General features: G+C 49.3%; 1 long non-coding RNA gene and 1 pseudogene across 1 annotated transcript; both read left to right on the top strand.

Moving 5' to 3' along the window:
• Positions 1–414: 414 nt before the first annotated feature.
• LOC112926473 (large ribosomal subunit protein uL15-like) lies at positions 415–1649 on the top strand (annotated as a pseudogene).
• A 2662-nt stretch (positions 1650–4311) lies between these two features.
• On the top strand, positions 4312–12518 carry LOC140599342 (uncharacterized). Its single transcript, XR_012002109.1, has 2 exons — positions 4312–4462; positions 11847–12518. It is a non-coding gene; the product is annotated as an uncharacterized lncRNA (long non-coding RNA).
• Positions 12519–12557: the final 39 nt, after the last annotated feature.

Below are 12557 nucleotides of genomic sequence, written 5' to 3'. Positions count from 1 at the left end.
CACCCTCAGCTGGGGAACAAGGTCCCTCCACAACCAGAACCAGGCATACTCCTGTCTCAGGACTTTCCCACCCCCTCATTCCACCATCTCTTTGGGTGATGGCTGCTGCCTTCTAGCTGGGCCTGATTTCAGGGCAGCTAGGGCAGATTCTTTGGCATTTATGATTTCCTGGCATTTGGGAGGAAAGTAATGCCCAAATCCAAGTGAAAGGCAGAGGAATAGCTGATGGTAATGACATACTTTCATCCTTCCTCTTGGGATGGTATCACCTGAATTGCTTCCTGAGGAACTGACTGCAAGAGCCCTTTAGGCCCTGCTCCAGGGGCTGTCCCAGCCTGAGACAAGGCAGTAGGGTGTGTGTGGCAAGGAGGAGCCAAGAGTCACTCTGAGGGAGCCTTTGCAGCAACAGCCTAGATGGCCATCAGTGGAATGGGATGGCTGCTGTCAGTCAGAGGTGCAAAGATCATTTCTAATCTTTGGAAAATGCAAAATGAGAGCTGAGGCTTCCCAAAGCTGCATAGCATGTGCAGAGCTATGACCTTCCTGTGGCTTTTGGGAACGGCTCTACTTACTGTCCCAGTGATGTGCTAGGGCAGTTCACCGGCTTGTGAGTGCTGGCTGTGCTTCTCTTCCAACTCTGCAATCAGTGGTAACTTCACATTTGTTGCTTGAATTTAGCCACAGTGAGGGTATAGAAGCCACAAAAACCAACAAAGGCTGCTAATCAGGGTTTTTATTTTTTTAAAGAGCTGGCTTAGCACATGACTAGAACTATGTACCTAAATGCCACCATTTGCCCAAGCACTCCATTTAGATCACAGTGGTCAGATATTCTTAGCACCCTCTCACCCCCTTCCACTCACCACCCAAAGTTCCTATTATCTCCTAAGGCTGGTGACGGATAGAGGCATTGCCTAAATGCAATATGAATAAGGGCTTCTAGATCTCTTGCAGCCTTCCACAGCTACCATTTGAACAAATCCTTGCCTGATGGGGTTGTCTTCTAAAGACCGCAAGGGATTATGGAAAGAATATGGGCCTTAGAGTCATGTAAACCTACATACAAATTTTGACCCCACCACTTTGGGAATAAAATGAAATAACATGTATAAAACACAAGGCAGTATGTAGCCATCTAAGTTGTCAGTTCCTCCCTTTTTTCTCTGGGCCGCCAACATACCATCCAGACTGAGGAAGACCCGGAAACTTCAGGGCCACATGAGCCATGGCCACGGCCGCATTGGCAACCACCAGAAGCACCCAGGAGGCCAGGGTAATGCTGGTGGCATGCATCATCACAGGATCAACTTTGATAAATATCACCCAGGTTACTTTGGAAAAGTCGGTATGAGACATTACCACTTAAAGAGAAACCAGAGCTTTAGCCCAACTGTCAACCTTGATAAAGTGTGGACCTTAGTCAGTGAGCAGACACAGGTAAATGCCGCCAAAAACAAGACTGGAGCTGCTCCTATTATCGATGTGTGATCGGGCTACTACAAAGTTTTGGGAAAGGGAAAGCTCCCAAAACAGCCTATCATCGTGAAGGCCAAATTTTTCAGTAGAAGAGCTGAGGAAAAGATAAAGGGTGTAGGGGGTGCCTGCGTTCTATTAGCTTGAAGCCACGTAGGGGGAGGTTCATTAAATGCTAACAAGTGCTTAAAAAAAAAAAAAAGTTCCTTCTCTTGACAAATATTAAAGAACGTGCGCTGCTCCAATCACCACCATTCTTGGCTTTGGGAGGAGCACAGAGCACAAGACAAACCAGGCCCTGGCCCACAAAGGACTTTCACTTCAGCCCCAGAAGACCTTAGGAGCCATCTAGATTTTCCACCGACCAGAGAAAGTGAGGGAGCTGAGGGCCCTAGGGTCCACATCACATGGAGTTAAACCTAGTGGGGTTTTTTTTTTTCCTGTTTGTTTTGTTTTGTTTTGTTTTTGTTTTGTTTTTAGATTTTATTTATTTATTCATGAGAGACACACACACACAGAGGCAAAGACATAGGTAGAGAGAGAAGCAGGCTCCCTGTAGGGAGCCCGATGTGGGACTCAATCCTACCTCAGTCCTGGTCTAACTGGTCCTCAGTTGCAGGAAAACAGAGGGCAGTGTTCTTTCTGGTACAGCACCCTGCTTCCCCCTAACAGGCATCAGTTACTCTTCAAAACAAGCAATAGAGTAACAGTGCTCTGAGGGAAAGAAATGTGGACAGTGAGTTTTGATTGGAGGCACAAGAGATTCAACATCTAAGAAACCCAATAACAGTCTCAGGACATTGAGGGGATTGACATTTCTTCCAAAAACTGTGTATTAAATGCCTACACCCTTCCCAGCACCATGTCAGACACCAAGAAAGACTAGTTAAGTTTGTGAGACAAGTGTCATGGACAAGTTTACACGGAGTGCCCTGAGAATACTGGAGGAAGCAACTAGCTCCATTAGAGAACCCAAGGAAGTGATACTGGCCAGAGACTTAAATAATGGGGAAGGGGAGGTTTAATTATTTCTTTTTTTAAAATTATTTCTAATTTAAAAAATAAGTGGTACATACGAAGGCATAAAGGCAATCCTTTTCTCTCCTAGACTCCCTCGTTGTCACATGAAGCACAAGCAGCTTCCAGTTCCTCTGCTCTTCTGGCACACAAGTTCAGGCAGGCCCCAGACCCCCAACCTCGCTCCAAGCCAGCTGGCCCACTTCTCAGCTTCCAAAGCACCTCAGTACAGAGGGCAGCAGTGTTCACTCAGAGAAGGTCCAGCCCGTGCCCATCCTCAGCCCCTGCTCAGGGTGGATTCTGCGTCTGCAGCTTGGCGTGAGCACTCCGGGCTGGGTCAGCCTGGTCAAACGGGAAGCCCGGCGGCTGTGTGAACAGGCCGGAGCAGTGACACACATGGTTGCATGCAGGGTGGGGTGGTTGGCCAAGGTGTGTGTCAGGGAGGGGCCAGCACAGAGATGAGCAGGGGTGACCCTGGAGGCCTGGAGGCAGGAACCGAAAGATTTTGCAGGGAAAGGCAGAGATGAGGATGTCGTAACACTCCCAGGAAAGTGAAGCCTGAAAGGAATGAGAGTTGTGTGGCCTGGGAGGCAGCCTGGCTATGCTGACCTCTCCTGTTTCTTTGAGTCCCCACCCTGGGTCTCCCCATGGTCATCTCATTGTCTCCTGGTGATAACTGAAAGCACTTTGAGAACCAGATCTTTGTTTTATGAGGCCTGCCTGCACCTGTCACCTTTCCCTGCCCAGGGCTGGGCACAGAGGAGGCTGCAGCTGACGCCAGATGACCAGGAAATGGAAGGGCAGGGAGAAGACTCAGCACAGGGGCCAGGGAAGGAGCAGGAGAGGATGGGCTGTGGTGCCAGGAGGAGCAATGGAAGGATGGGGGACCTGAGAGGGCCTACGCAGAAGGGTCCAGAGACAGGGCTTTGTGGAGGAGTAGACTAACCAAGTGGGTGAGGACCAGGGACCAAATGGGATGGGGGCAGGCTGTAGCAAAGTGACTTCTGAGGTTACCGTGGAATCTCTGCCCAGGGATAGGGAGACCAAGGAGCTGGAGGGGCCTCAAGAAAGATCTCAGAAGAATCGAGGCCTTGGAAGACTATGGGTAGGTAGGAGCAAGGAGAAGGAAAATGGGCAGGCCTGCGCCCAGCTACTTCATCTTGACTCCCCCACTGGGCTCGGGCTCCTGTGGGGCCCTCATGTGGGCTTTTCTTTCCCCTTGCCTGAATCCCCATCCCACTCTCACATCACCCACAGGGGCCTTCAGGAACTGATGGGAACAACTCCTCAGTGACTTGTCCTGAAAGCTGGAACCTACCCCTCTACCCAGCCTTTGCTCATCTCTGTGCTGGCCCCTCCCCGACACACACCTTGGCCAACCACCCCACCCCGCGTGCAACTGTGGGTGTCTGCTCTGGCCCATCCACACAGCCGCGGGGCTTCCCGTTTGACCAGGTTGACCCAGCCCGGAGAGCTCACGCTGAGCTGCAGATGCAGAATCCACCCTTGAGCAGGGGCTGAGGATGGGCACGGGCTGGACCTTCTCTGAGTGAACACTGCTGCCCTCTGTACTGAGGTGCCTTGGGGAGCTCAGAAGTGGGCCAGCTGGCTTGGAGCGAGGTTGGGGGTCTGGGGCCTGCCTGAACTTGTGTGCCAGAAGAGCAGAGGAGCTGGAAGCTGCTTGTGCTTCATGTGACAATGAGGGAGTCTAGGAGGGAAAAGGACCCCATTTTAGGCCCCTGGAAATGGAGGGGCCTGTGAGAAATGCTGGGGAAGAGGCAGAAGGAGGAAGGAGAGTCAGTTTGCTGCTATCTCTGTTAGCAGATGCAGACACAGATGCACCTGTCCTCCAGAGTGAGCAGGTCTTGGCTCCCCACTCCTTGGAGAGGTGGTTGCAGAAGAAACAAGGAAAGCCAGAACTCCACAGACAATGCTGGCATCCCTAGAGGGGCTCATGCCAGTGGGAGCAAAGGTAACTCAGTGTTGGACTTTTACTTTCTCTTGAACAAAACTAAGCCAGCCAGAGACTTGCATTACGGTAGGAGCTGAGGGAGTTAGCATCTATTGAGCACCTGCACTGACCTAGACCATCCGCCTAGGTCTTACTTAATCTTTTCACATCTGCCACATGAGGTCAGGTACTGATTACAGCTTTGGAAACTCAAAAAGGCTCACAAATTTGAGGAACTTGTCTAGGTTGCAAGTTTTTATAGCAAAAGTGTCTAGCTTCAATGTATGACTCCAGAGTGTGGGCTCTTTCCCCCCTGCCTCTAGTGCTCGGGTTTTGGTTTGGTTTGGGAGGATCTTTTCTTTTTAGCAGAGAGGGATGGAGATTGGGCAGGATGGTGAAAGGATTCCCAAGTTCACTCAACCCAAGGATACCCTGGCCAATGTCACAGTTGCTCTTCCCTCACCTTGACCCTCTCCCTTCTTTGCCTTTGCTCCAGCTGATCTGCTCCCTAAGGTGCCATTGCCTCCCAGCCCCAGCTCCATTACCACTTGCTAGAATTGTCTTCACAGGGCCCATTTCAACCAGAAACTTCTGCCTTCTTCCATCGTTCCTTCCCCTTTCTGGGAACATCTGACAATCACTTGGCTCTTGACTAGTATCAGAGCCACAGATGTCCTCATCCCATCCCCTAGATAAGGTTGACAATCGCCCCAGGTCAGGGGTTGGATCTTGGACCCTTCACCTCTCCTACACACACACACACACACACACACACACACACACACACACGCACACACACACTCACAGAAACTTTGAACCCTACAGACAGATCAGAACAGTGCCTGGAGTGTCCATACCACCCAGAGCGTGGCTGAGCTCACAGGCCCAATGGGAGCCCCTTTAGAGGGGCCCCCTTGCCCACCTGGAATCAGATGTACCAGTCCGCCTATGTACCCAGGACTGACCCTCCCCCACACTACTGCTCTCTATATTCCTCAGCCCTTGGCCTCAATCCCACTCATCACACACATCTCCAAAGTCTCTTTGCCTCCTGTTCAGTGGCCTGGGCCTGGGAGAGGACTGCCTGGCAAAGCTGCCAGCTCTGGGGGCCCTAGGGAACCCTGGGAGGCTGGCCAACCCAAGGCAAGTTCCTTGAACCTCAACTCCAGGCCCTTCCTGCTCCACCCCTCCCCTCAGAACTCAAACCTGTCATGAATGTGCACAGGAGACTGGCACATGATGCTGCTGCTGTCAGCACTTCTGGGTGTCCTCTTTCCTTATTCAGAGCACTGAGATCCCACAGCACTCCCTGTCCCTTACCTCCCACATTACTCAGGCCTGCCCATGAGGCCTGGAGTGCAGCCACCCCTGACGACCCCTCCCTACCCAAGCTCCCCACCCTGGGATCTGAGAGTCTTGGCTCCCCTCCTAATCCCTGCCCCAGTCCAGTGGGGCACAGTGTGCATCCTCTGACCTAAACTGCTCACCATTTATTCATTCACTCTTTCATTCTTCCCCAGGACTCCCACCACCACCGCCAACTCTTTGTCAGTCCTTTCTTTAATTCTCCTTGGGGCACTTATAACTGGCTAAAATCACCTCTTGTATGTATTTGTTTCTACAAGGTGTGTCTCCCTGACTCAAGTATAAGCTCAATGACAGCAGGGGCGGTCTCCGTCACTGCTGTGGGGTGAGCTGTTCTGGGGCTCAATGATTGCTGCTTGATGATTGGCTGGATTGTGTAAATGTTCGTTGAGCAAGCGCTGTGGCACCAGGCTAGGTGAGGGGACATGCAATCAAACCAGCCTCCTTGGGTATTTCACAGTGAGAGTGGAAATGGGGATGCTACACCCCATAGACCTCACTGATGGAGTGGCACAGAGTAGGTGTGCAGCGAGCCACAAACCCAGGCTCCTATCCCATACTGACAGCCCCAGCCCTAAGCTCGCTTCCCTGGGAAATCTCCCCACCCTAGACAGGGCAGCTCCCCTCAACCATAGGACACATCCAGCATACACCCCTCTCTATAAGGGCATGACTGTAACCTTACACTTGCTTATACAGTTGTCTGCCTCTCTACAGTATTTTCATCATCCAGAAAGTTCTACTGGACTGGGCCATAAGCTCCATGAGGGCAAGGACTATATCTGTGTTTTCCTCAACACTATGACTCCCATGCCTGTCACTGTGTCCAGCACAGAGGACACTTAGTTGCTATCTGTTGAATGATTGAAGGGAATAAGGAAGGGGTAAGGTCTGGGCCCATCCCCAAGGAAGCAGTTCCTTCTTTCCCGGACTAGTTAGTTTGTCCCCTATGTTCATCTATCAACTCGAGCATCTAACCCTTCCTGCTCCAGGTACACACAGTCTTACCTTGTTCCACGGCTTTTTTTCTCATGTGGGTATAAAACCTCAGGGCTGCTGCCTGGCACTACTCACATTTTATATGCCCTATACCTAAAGGGCCCCCTGGAGTTGTGCAATGGTGGTTGCCTCTCAGGCCCTGCCAGGCAGTGAAGTTCTTGGCCACTTTCCTAACTCCACCAGTGCTCTTGATGTAGGCAGGCTGGGTCCAAGGACCTGGAGAGGGTTCCACAGCACCAGCCAAGAGGGTCCTTGGCTTCGTATAGGATAAAATTCAAACTTGAGTCAGGAGGAGGTAAGAGCAGAGTTTACTGAATAGCATAAGTGACAGAGTATGCAGATGGAGTGTCTCAGAAAAGGAGTGGGTCTCCCCATCGCTTGGGGTTAAGGAGTTTATATTGAAAAAAGGTCCAGAGTACATGTTCTTTCAGGCATCCAGGGTAGGGCCCAATCAAAGGCAAATGTCAGGTGTTATTCCATAAATCATTGAAGATAGGAGGTTTTGACACCAATGTCGACAGTGGTTTGTTTGAAGCTAATGTCCTGCAACATGCTCAGGATCTGGTTCTTCTTAGATGTTATCAGGTGTTTGGGGGCCTGGGATGAAACTCAGGGAATGACTAACTTTCTAGCCTCCCTCTTGGAGTGGGAACAAAGGAGTCCTTCTTTAGTTTACTCAGATGCAAGGTGAAATATAGAGCATAAGTAAATGAAACCCATGTTTCTCTGGAAACAGAAGTGGAGCCCCCCCCCCCCCGCCTTTTTAAAGGATTTTATTTATTTATTCATGAGAGACCAGAGAGGGAGGCAGAGACATTGGTAGAGGGAGAAGCAGATTCCCTGAGGGGAGCCCAATGTGGGACTCGATCCCAGGACCCCAGGACCCCAGGACCCCAACCTGAGCCAAAGGCAGATGCTCAACCACTGAGCCACCCAGGAGTCTAGAAGTGGAGCCCTTCTACAACAGAGTCCCTTCAGCTTCCTATCTCACTCTGAGCAATTTTAAGGCAATGCTGTCATCTTCACGACCCCCTGTGTAGTGCCTGGCTCCTGCAACAGAGGCTCCAGTTCTGGCTTGGGGAGTTTTTCCAGCTTTTCAGCCCAATTCCTGGATGCTTTCCCTGCATCTCTTACCCCAGAAATGCCAGCATGAGTCAGCATCCACTGTGCCCTGGGTGAAATATGAGGCTCTGTTGTGGGGACTTCCCTTTGGGGTCCTTCTGTCTTTTGGGTCTGCCCTCCCCTATCATCAGTGAGCCTGATTCTTCCTTTTCCCCAGCCAGGAAATGTGCTATGGGCATATGGTGGCACTGTGGGCCACTGAAGAATCTTCCTAGCCTGGCAGGAGAAACTGGGGAGCAGAGAGAAGAGAAAAAAGTCCAAGCACTCAGGCCAAGTGCTCAAGGAACTCCAGGACTGGGGGAATTGGCAGTGTAGAGGATCTTCTTGGGCTTTCTATCATTCTGGTCCACTGGTCTATCCCAAGGATTAGAACCTTTCAGGACTTTGGGGATCCCTGGGTGGCGCAGTGGTTTGGCGCCTGCCTTTGGCCCAGGGCGCAATCCTGGAGACCCGGGATTGAATCCCACGTCGGGCTCCCGGTGCATGGAGCTTGCTTTTCCCTCTGCCTGTGTCTCTGCCTCTCTCTCTCATTGTGTGCCTATCATAAAAAAAAAAAAAAAAAAAGAACCTTTCAGGACTTTGGGATGGGTCCTTAAATGTCTTCTACCACATTGTCCAAAAGTGGCTTAATAACACCTGTTTGATTACCTCCCATGATGGTAAACTCACAACTCACTCATTCCATCTTTAGACAGCTTCAATTATTATAAAGTCTGTCCTCATAATGGGTCCATCTCCACTCACTGACTGCCCCCTCCTCACATTCCTCTCTACTCCCTGTATTTCTACATGATAACCCCTTTCCCATACCTGTGGCTGGAGAGTTTAAAGTAGGAGGATCAAAGCTTTACACTTTCAGTATATATGTTGTGCTTAATGAAGCACAAGTTTCACAACAAAAAAAAAAAAATTAGGAGTTTAAGAAAACAAACTATAAACCATTATATATCACCAGATCCAGAACAAATTCCTCTTGACCTCAGTCTGGGTCAGCACCCATTCCTCACGGGCCCCTGATCTACCCTAGCTTACATGCTGACATGTCTGTCTCACCCATGAGACCTGTTCCGTCCAATACTAGCCTCTTAGCCCCATGTAGCTGGAACATAAATTAAAACTAGATTAGTATAAATCAACTGCACTAGGCACATTTCAGGTGCTCAATAGCCACATGGCACGAGTGGTGACCATACTGGATTGCACAGACATTGAACATTTCCACACTGCAGAAAGTTCTGGCCTAGTAAAGCACTGCATTAAGTCTAGTTCCAGGAAGACAGAAGCCAAGTCTTTCTGGTCCTGCACCGTATCCCTGGCACCCAGCACACTCTCAGGTCCAGCTCTGATACTAAACAAATATCAAGAGATTTCATTCATGGTCACACTGCACGAGGCCTACCACCAGTGCCAGTACCCACCTCTTCTTTAGTCTCCCTGCCTCCAGACCATGGCTTCTAGCCAAACTTTGATTGGGGCCCTGACCCAGGGCTCATGATCTCTTTCCTCCCTCCAACCAGCTCCGGTCCATGACTGGCTCAGGGTTCTAGGAACATTGTCAGTGTGTGTGTGTGTGTGTGTGGTGTGTGTGTGTGTGTGTGTGTGTGTGTGTGTGTTGGGGAGTGGTTGCAAAGAAATAACTGGCACGGAAGAGGTGGTCAGCATGAAGAGAACCAGAGTTCTAGGCCTCAAGAAGCTCAAATCTGAGCCTCTAGCAATGGCTGTTCCTACCTATGTGGTGGGCAGCCACCCCGGGCTTTGGTTTGAATTCTGGCTGTGTTTCCTCCCAACTGTATGACATTGGGCAAGCAACTTAATATCTGTGAAGCCACTGTATGCATTGTTTCCTTGTTTTAAATAAGGATAGTAATACCAACTTGATATAGGCAGTGAGTATATTAAATAACATGTGTGGGATTCAGTTGGTACTCAGTTATTGCTTGTTCCTTCCTCGACATAGAGGGCAGGAAGATCTCTTCCTTAAACATTATTCAGATCACGGCCCTCAGACACCTGTGTGGTTCCCATCTCCCACACAGGAAACCAAATATAACTCCTGACAGCTCCCTTTGCCTTAAAGCAAGAGGCTTGTCATTAATTCCATTGTTCTTGTCTCCAACTTATCTCCAAAGGTACCTGGCTATCTACCACCCAGGTCAGTTCTCTCCCCCACCTCCACATCCCAGTACATGCCTGAAATGCCCTTCCCGCCCTCTCTTTCCTAAACCCAGCCCTGTCTTCTCAGAAGTAGATTCTTTCATGAGACTCACTTCCTTTCTCAAGCCAACTTGATTCAACCTTCCCAGTTTCAATCACTAAAAATTATCACTAATTTTTAGCTAATCACTAAAAGTTATCTCATGCCTGATTTGGCCTTCAACCACCCTCTTTCCTCTTCTCTTAGTGACTAGGATATAAGACTACCTGGAAAATCTGCACCTGTGGGTATCTGTGGTCCCAGGAATCTGGTTGTACATGTGAGTCTGTGTAGAGCATGTGTAGAGCAGGAAGCAAGAGCAGGTAGTGATAAAAAAAAAAAAAAAAAAAAAAAAAAAAGGAAAGCAAGCAAGCAAGCAAGCAAGCAAGAAAGAAGCAGCTGGTAAGGTGGGAGAGCTGGATCAGACCAGACACAGGTCCTATATGGCCACTTACTACATGGATGGCCCTTAATCTTTCTGAACCTCAATGTCCTGTTTTTCATGACGATTAGAAATAATGATAATATTACTACCATCACTGTTCACTGAGCCCTTACCTGATATAGGATTATTCTAAGCTAAGCACTTTACATAGATTCTTTTATTTAATCTTCACTTCAACTCTCACAGGTAGGTAATATTTTTCCTATGAAACTGTTGGAAAAAGGAGATACAAAGATACAAAGTCCGTTGCCCCAGATCTCACAGCTAACAAGTGGCAAAACCAGGATGTGCACCCAAGCACCGAAGGGTCTGTGTTCACAAGTACTCTGCTTACTGCCTCCACATATAATCAATCCTGTGTGCACGCAGAGCTCCTGTCACAATGCCTGACACAAAGCTAACTAATAAATGGTATGACTCTTTCCTCACTAGGACCACAAGTACACGAGGCCAGGAAAAGTGTCTCTTTTCCTCTGTAATTCATTATAGGGCCTAGGAAAGACAGACTATATAGTGGGCACTATATATACATTTGCAGAGCCTGAGAAAGATGTGGAAGAAATATTAAGAATTTAAAGCCATACTTTCTTAAATGTGAGCTATAAACACAGGCCACATGGACACACACTTCTCACAAATACATCACATAGGCTCAGTCACATATACACACTCACTGGCCACCTTGAACCCCAGGAAGGCTCTTTAGGAAACCTTCCTGAGCTGGTCCAGGAGCCACAGAAGGCTTTAGGCAGAGATGTGATATGATCAAACCTGCATTTTAGGAAAGTTGATCCAGCAGCACAGATGATGAATTTATAATGGAGATGACAGAGTAGAGATTGGGGAAACATTGAAAAGGCTTTCAACAAACAGGGAAGAAATGAGCTTGAATTCTAGTGCAGTGTTTAAGAGTTACTACAGAAATTTGGGGAGAGAATAGTGCCATTCCCTATAGTAGGAAACATAAAGGCCAAAGTTTAAGAATAGATGGAATAGGGATCCCTGGGTGGCGCAGCGGTTTGGTGCCTGCCTTTGGCCCAGGGTGCAATCCTGGAGACCCGGGATCAAGTCCCACATCGGGCTCCTGGTGCATGGGGCCTGCTTCTCTCTCTGCCCCTCTCTCTCTGTGACTATCATAAATAAAGAAAAAAAAAAAACTTAAAAAGAATGGATGGAATACAGTGAAACCTTTTACTTTAGGAGTCTCAGATGTCTCTGGAACACCCAGGTGACGTCCAATAGGCTGATGAATGTGTACATATATATGTTCATTTTTACAGCTCACAAGACATCTGGGCTGGAGACACAAGTTTGAGTGTTATCAGCTTACAGGGAGTAATTAAAACCATGACTGTGGATGAAGTCACCCAGAGAAAGTGTGAGGCCAGAATACTCTGTGGGTCCAGGACAGAGCTCCGGGGAGCTCCAACTCCAAACGGGAGAAAGCTTGGATTTGTGAATGTTCTCCCAGGACTAGCGTGTGATGTGAAAGAGGGTGAGGAAAGGGCCCTGGCGATCACCAACATCTACGGAAGAAGGTGCACAGCGAGGAAGAGCGGTTGAGAGGCGCAGGAGAAGCCAGGCAAGGTTGTCAAGCGGCAGGAAGTCGGCTACATAAAAGCTAGAGGTTAGTGGAGATCAGGACAGGAAACTCCACCCGTTCGATGTGGCAACTAGGAGGCGGCCACGGTCCCAGAGTGATGTCAGCGGGATGGCGAGTGCGTGAGCCCCCGGCCGTCTAAAAAACTGCAGTTTGGGGGATCCTTGGGTGGCGCAGCGGTTTGGCGCCTGCCTTTGGCCCAGGGCGCGATCCTGGAGGCCCAGGATCGAATCCCACGTCGGGCTCCCGGTGCATGGAGCCTGCTTCTCCCTCTGCCTGTTTCTCTGCCTCTCTCTCTCTCTGTGACTATCATAAATAAATAAATAAATAAAAATTAAAAAAAAAAAAAAAACTACAGTTTGAGCAGCTGACGAAATCCAAGGCCCGACAG

This window comes from Vulpes vulpes, chromosome 6, assembly GCF_048418805.1.
Source record: "Vulpes vulpes isolate BD-2025 chromosome 6, VulVul3, whole genome shotgun sequence".
NCBI lineage: Eukaryota > Metazoa > Chordata > Mammalia > Carnivora > Canidae > Vulpes > Vulpes vulpes.
Note: the sequence above shows the minus strand (reverse complement) of the source record. Positions and strands in the feature narration are given on the sequence as shown.